This window comes from Anopheles merus, chromosome 2L, assembly GCF_017562075.2.
Source record: "Anopheles merus strain MAF chromosome 2L, AmerM5.1, whole genome shotgun sequence".
NCBI lineage: Eukaryota > Metazoa > Arthropoda > Insecta > Diptera > Culicidae > Anopheles > Anopheles merus.
Window position 1 is genome coordinate 46239020 of NC_054083.1, and position 6477 is coordinate 46245496.

Sequence of the window (6477 nt, forward strand, 5' to 3'; positions counted from 1 at the left end):
GGAAAGAACGAAATGAACGGAACGGAATGAACGGAATGAACGGAACGGAACGGAATGAACGGAAAGAACGGAATGAACGGAACGGAACGATTTTGTATAAAGGATCGGAACGGAACGGCCTACATAAAGAACGGAACTTTTTTACTAGGTTCGGACCGGAACGGCCAACACTAGTCGAAACTAAGCCATATTCCGAGAAACAATGTCCTATTTATCAAGTGCATGCACGAAGCAACAATCCAGCAGAATCCGGCTTCGGATGACTTCGACTCCAGACGACTCCAACCTCCATTCTGTGTGACTCTGGACGACTCTGGACGACTACAACTCCGATTTTGCTCAATTCCTATGTTGCCGGAGTCAGATTCGAACTAACAATAACCGTTGGTCTGCTACAGAGAGCACATCACTAGTTTTCCACAGCCGAAGATAATTGGAATGGTTTGCTGTCCAGCTGGTCGTTTCAGTCTGCTCATAAGGCTCAATTCATTGGTTTCATATCAGTCTCAATTTTGCATAAAAAATAATTGATTTTCAACACATTAATCCACAACACTTCTTTATTGTTCCTATAAAAAGGAATATAATCACTTAATATATAATTGCACTGTATCGAATCTTCAATGGGTACAAATGTATAAAAATCAACCAACAGGTTTCGCATGATTCATGGGACTCATTACCACTTAATGAATGCAACTGATTTATCAGAAAACGAACGTTAATTAGCAGCCGCTTACCGTATCAATCTCAACTCACTATTTATCGTTAATTGCTCAAAGCACGACAGAAGCATCATTTTTATTTCAAACACAAATTTAAATTGAATGAAAATGTGGCATATTTTCCACACCAGAACTCATCTAGCCTCGTGATACTGCACTGCATTGTACTATAAACAAGCAAGCTTAAACTACAATAACGCACACTTTTCCTTGTGTTGCAGCAAGTCTGAATACAGTTTGTTTTGCTGAAAGCAGTCATACCAGCTTCCAATTGTAAGATAAAATTACCCACATTATTTAAAACTTATTGCGTACCCAGAAGGCTCACTCAGACAGTAATTTGACCCTTTTCCTTTTTTGCCAAGGCACATGCCGCAATCCACAGGAAAGCTGCACCGTACGGAGCATAATGTAAATGTGGGTGCATTACGCCACAAACAAACCCTTGGCCGGACGCGGACGCTGCACTGACGAACCTGGCAGGCACAACTTACTGCAGCGGAAAAGCGCGCCGTGCATGTGTGTGCAGCCAGCACCAGGATGTGAAGATTTTTTAACGCTTCCTCCTTCTCCCTGCCCACCGCCTACTGTATCGTCGTTGCTAGGCAAAACGACGCGAACAAATGAACGTTCGTTTCGGGCGAAGCAATCGGTGCAAATGTTGCCGCTGAACAGCACTGTACCGGCAGCGAAGGATGATGATCCGGAAGCCCAGCGCTGGGTACCGGAATAGTGGGCTGGGGTGGGTTTATATGCTAAAAATAAATCACTCCCGGCACTGCCACCGGGTTAGCATTACCAACCCATGCATGTGTGTGATGGCGGCGGTGGCGTCGTTGGTGCCACACGAACGGATTTGAATAATTTTGCTCGAAAACATTTTCCCATTTTGCTGAAGCTTGTATTTTTTCTTTCTTACCTTAATTCACGGTACAAATAAAAGTGTGCAGGAAACAAAAATCCCATGCAGAAGCAATGGTACAATGCAAACTGGCAGACTGGTACTGTAATAAAATGAAAGTGTGCGTTGTTAAAATAATTAAACACAGAACAAGCAAAAGCTTTCAGTATGCGTGTGTTTCTTTTTTTTTTTGCTGATCCATAAGTAGAGCTCTTAAAAAAGTGGATCTTGTTTAAAAATTCTCCCTTTTCTATACAACAAACATCACAAAGAAGAAAACAAAAAATCGTAACATTTTTGGCACAATAAAACCCCGGCCCGCGCAAATCCTAAGCTCCCGATGTTGAGCTATTTAAATTTTCACCAGCATCAGGCGTGCGGACCAAAAAACAAGCAAAATCAAAAATACAAAACCGCTCAACACAATCCCGTTTTACCCGAGTACAAAAGCGCCAAAACCCGGAGCATAATTCCGTAGCCTACTTTATTAGCACAAATCGTCCTCCCGTGTGCCATAATGTTGGGCAAAGTTATCGGTTTTCATCAGAAATGCAAACACGCGGATCATGGACCACCACATCCACCACTCTAGGCACACACACACACACACACACACACACACACACACACACACACACACACACACACACCACACCACACACACACACACACACACACACCACACACACACACACACACACACACACACCACACACACACACACACACACACACACACACACACACACACACACACACACACCACACACACACACACACACACACACACACACACACCACACACACACACACACACACACACACACCACACACCACACACACACCACACACACACACACACACCACACACACACACACACACACACACACACACACACACACACACCACACACACCACACACACACACACACACACACACACACACACACCACACACACACACACACACCACACACACACACACACACACACACACACACACACACACACACACACACACACCACACACACACACACACACACACACCACACACACACACACACACACACACACACACCCACACACACACACACACACACACACACACACACACACACACACACACACACACACACACACACACACACACACACACACACACACACACACACACACACACACACACACACACCATACGACACAAAGAGTGGTCCGCTAGTGGCAGCAGTAACTATGCAAAGCCTTGAGTGGTTGGGCTCATTGAATTTCATGCTTACGATGGTTTTCTTTTTTGCTTTTCGCGTACGTTAGTGCTCCCTCGCTCAAAACTCATTTCGCTAAACATTGCCGAATTTTAACCGAGTGCACAACAAAACAGAGTGCGAAACACACCCACACACACACACAGATACATATAAAAGAAACAAAACAAACACAGGGCAGCATAATCACACCGCCTGACGAACGCCGTAAGGTGGGGAAATTTATGGGAGTTGACGGCTTTTTTCGGCATTCTGTAGGCTCACCTGCAGAAACAGCAACTCGTTCGTTGTGTGCACATGTTTAGCATGAATTTTGTAAAGCAATTGATTTGAACCATACGGTACTGTTTTTAAAACAGTGTTTCCTGTGCTGTACTTTCAAACCTGGTGAAACCACAGCAGAAATTCATTTTTTTTATTAAAATTTAAATTCCAAAAACTTCCCACAATTTTTTTGGTGATTTTTAATATTGACTTTAATCATTCTGAACTGTGGCTGCAAAGTTCGGCGTAACTCTCGCACCAAATTCATTTGAAATTACCCATATTGTTTGGCAGACGTGGCAGTGCACGCTCAATGCAATGTTCAATTCAAGCCGAAAGAATAAACAATGCTTTTATTTCACACACACGCGTACTCAACCACGCCAAACTGGACCTTCCGTTCCTTGCAAAACGAACTACCTCATGTAAACAAAAATTCCACCCCAAATAAGGAGGTTGTAATCGCGTAAAAACAGAAAACGATTCTACCAGCAACCGTAAAGGTGTGCAAATTTGCACAAAAGGTTTATTAAATATTTGCACCCGAGACAATGGGAAATCCAGCATATAAATGCGCTCTTTTCGGTTGGCCAACATGCACAAACACACAGAGCAGAAAAAAAAACAAAAGAATGTTCCAGAATGAAGCAACCCGGTTGGACAACATTCTGATAGGAGCTCGCCAACGCAGCAGGGCAAGTGGATGCGGACGCTCCAAACCTTGCGAAAGCAATAAAGGGTGGATGAAATGCATGCACCCTTCTGCCACCGTATAATGGTGCACAAATAGTAGAGTTGGTTGGAGCCGCCTTCATCACCATTGTGGCGCTATCCATTATCGAATACATTCGTTAAAAAAAAAAACAACAAGCACAAGGGAGTACCATCGACGTAGTTGGAAACAGTTTATCTCGGTACACTAGTGACTTTTTGCTGAAAGATAGAGCGAGAGCGGAAAGGTGTGAGTAGGTCCATCGATTACACTTCGGCACCTTTTCGTAGGTGGTGGAAAGCTGAAAGTATCATGCACACACACACCCACACTCCCATCGTGCATTGCAAGAATGCAATGGGACGTGAAATGCAATACGGTCGCGCTGGATATGAAATAACGAACCCGGGCTCGGGTGGTAGTTGGGCCATTTTCGCGTTTGCTCAATTTTTATTACCCCACGTACCGGCTTCGGCTTCGGCGTGCAAGGTGTTCCCGAGGAATGTCCTTCCCTAGGCGGTCCCGCTCCGTTAACAACTTCATGGTGGAGCACGTGGCACGTGACGATGGCGGTAAATGACGACCAGCATTACAAATTGAATTTATTTTTAATTTTTGCAACATGCAATAGCGGTTGGAGGATTTTTCCTTTTTTTTTTTACGAGAACGTTTCATTTGTTTCACTGCAATGCAATATTCAACCATCATGCACTGGTAATGCAATTGTTTATGGGGTTTTACATTATTTATTTGAAGCTTTTGCTTTACTTCAGCTCTTCATTTTGCTTGAATGCTTAAACAATTTTGTCAAAAAGTCTGCTGAGTTGCTCAAAGTATAAACTTGCGTTAAATATTGACAAAATTCTGCCTGCGAAGTTTTTGCGATTGACTTAACATAAGATTGATTAGATTTATTTTCTACTAACTGCCAACAACATCAAGCGAGATCTTTTTCTCTTTCAACATAGTTGTTGTCACTTTATCACTGTAATATACTAGAAATAAACCATCAAATTGAAGCCTCCCTACGTCCTCATTTTAATGTAAAAGCTCGCCATTCCAAAATTAAAGGCAGTTTACACTTTAAAACAGCCCACCACTTGAACGATCGTGCCTTCAAGCCCAAGAACACGGCATCATCACCGCCAGTACCAAACGGACACTATCCGGTCAAATGGTCTGTTTGAGCAAGAGCCCGTCGACCATAACTGTCGGTAGAATTAGGCAGCAGAGGCTGGGGGGGGGGGGGCTTTTTTCTGCCCAATAAAGTGCGGGCATGAAAAGGATCATAAGACGATAAAGTTGCCTCTTTTTATTGCACCCTTCACTCATCCCTGTTTGCTTTCATTCCGCTCTGCTTCGCTCCTCCCGTTTTTCCCGCTGACCACTGCTGCCTTGCACACCGAGGACGAGGTGAAAGTCGTACAGTCTTGGTCAGTTTTGAAGCGGACCGGAAGATTCGCCCCACAGCAGCAACCATCGAATCAACCGCACACGGTCATAACCGAAACATAATCGTTAGCCATCATCGGCCTGTTTCGAGGGCCCCCCCTCGCAAATGGTTATCCACGATCCAGCAGCACATGCTCGAACAGCAGGCCCCGCAAGGGCGCCCACAGTACTAATAAACATAAAAAAGAGGCTGCTGGCAGCACGGACAGCAACGTCCTTCGAGCTGGGGACAGCGCAAAAGTGCTTTAAGGCACCCACGTGGATACAAGCACCGCAGGACGATCTGGTCAAGGAACAACTCGATCGTTCAACCAGACTACCCCCTCCGATTGTCAATTGTGGTCGAGTTATGAGACTCTGCGTATGTATGGCAGTGGGGAAACGAAGCAGCAAGACAAACTTCCTGCTGCACCAAGCAGTGTTGCGCATTATTGGGTTGATCTCTTCGCTAATAAACCTTTCCCGAGACGCCTCCTCCAAGGCGCTATTCCGCTTGATAGATGATCGCTTTTTCCTCCGAGAGCGGCTCAGGAGTGAGGCACAACGAACGGTACAGCAGCAGAAAGCAAAAAAACAGCGACAAAATCAAACGCCGTACCCATCGCTTAATAAAAGGCTACAAGAAAGCTGTTTCTTTGAGACATTTTTGGGGCAGATGCAAGAAAGCGGGTAAATGGTCGCCCGGGACGCGCCACAAACGCGCTCAGTACAATGTACAAACGAAGCAAGCAGGCAACGACCCAAAAAAAAAGGGAAAGCCAATGGTTTGGAGCTAATGAATTTATCGTTTTATTCTGCACATATGATTTTATGGACGCTATTGACTTAATTTAGAGGGTCCCGGGCTTCTTGCGTGGCCCCGCCAGCACGGGTCCGAAATATATTCCAATCCAAACCTACCGACACGTTCCAAGCGCCCTGAGACGCGAGGGGGGGGGGGGGGTATTATTTTGCCCAAAATGCTTCTTTCCTAAGGGTGACAGCATTACACGTCACTTCATGGGCAGATCTCGCCCCACCGGGGGGAAAATATGTCTCTACAGCCGCACTCCATTTTATTCACCATTTCCATTCCTTTCGGCTGCAATTTCGACCGAAAGGGCAAATTTTCATTCATTGAATTAGCAGCAGTGAGGGAAAGCAAAAACCCGGGGAGCAGGG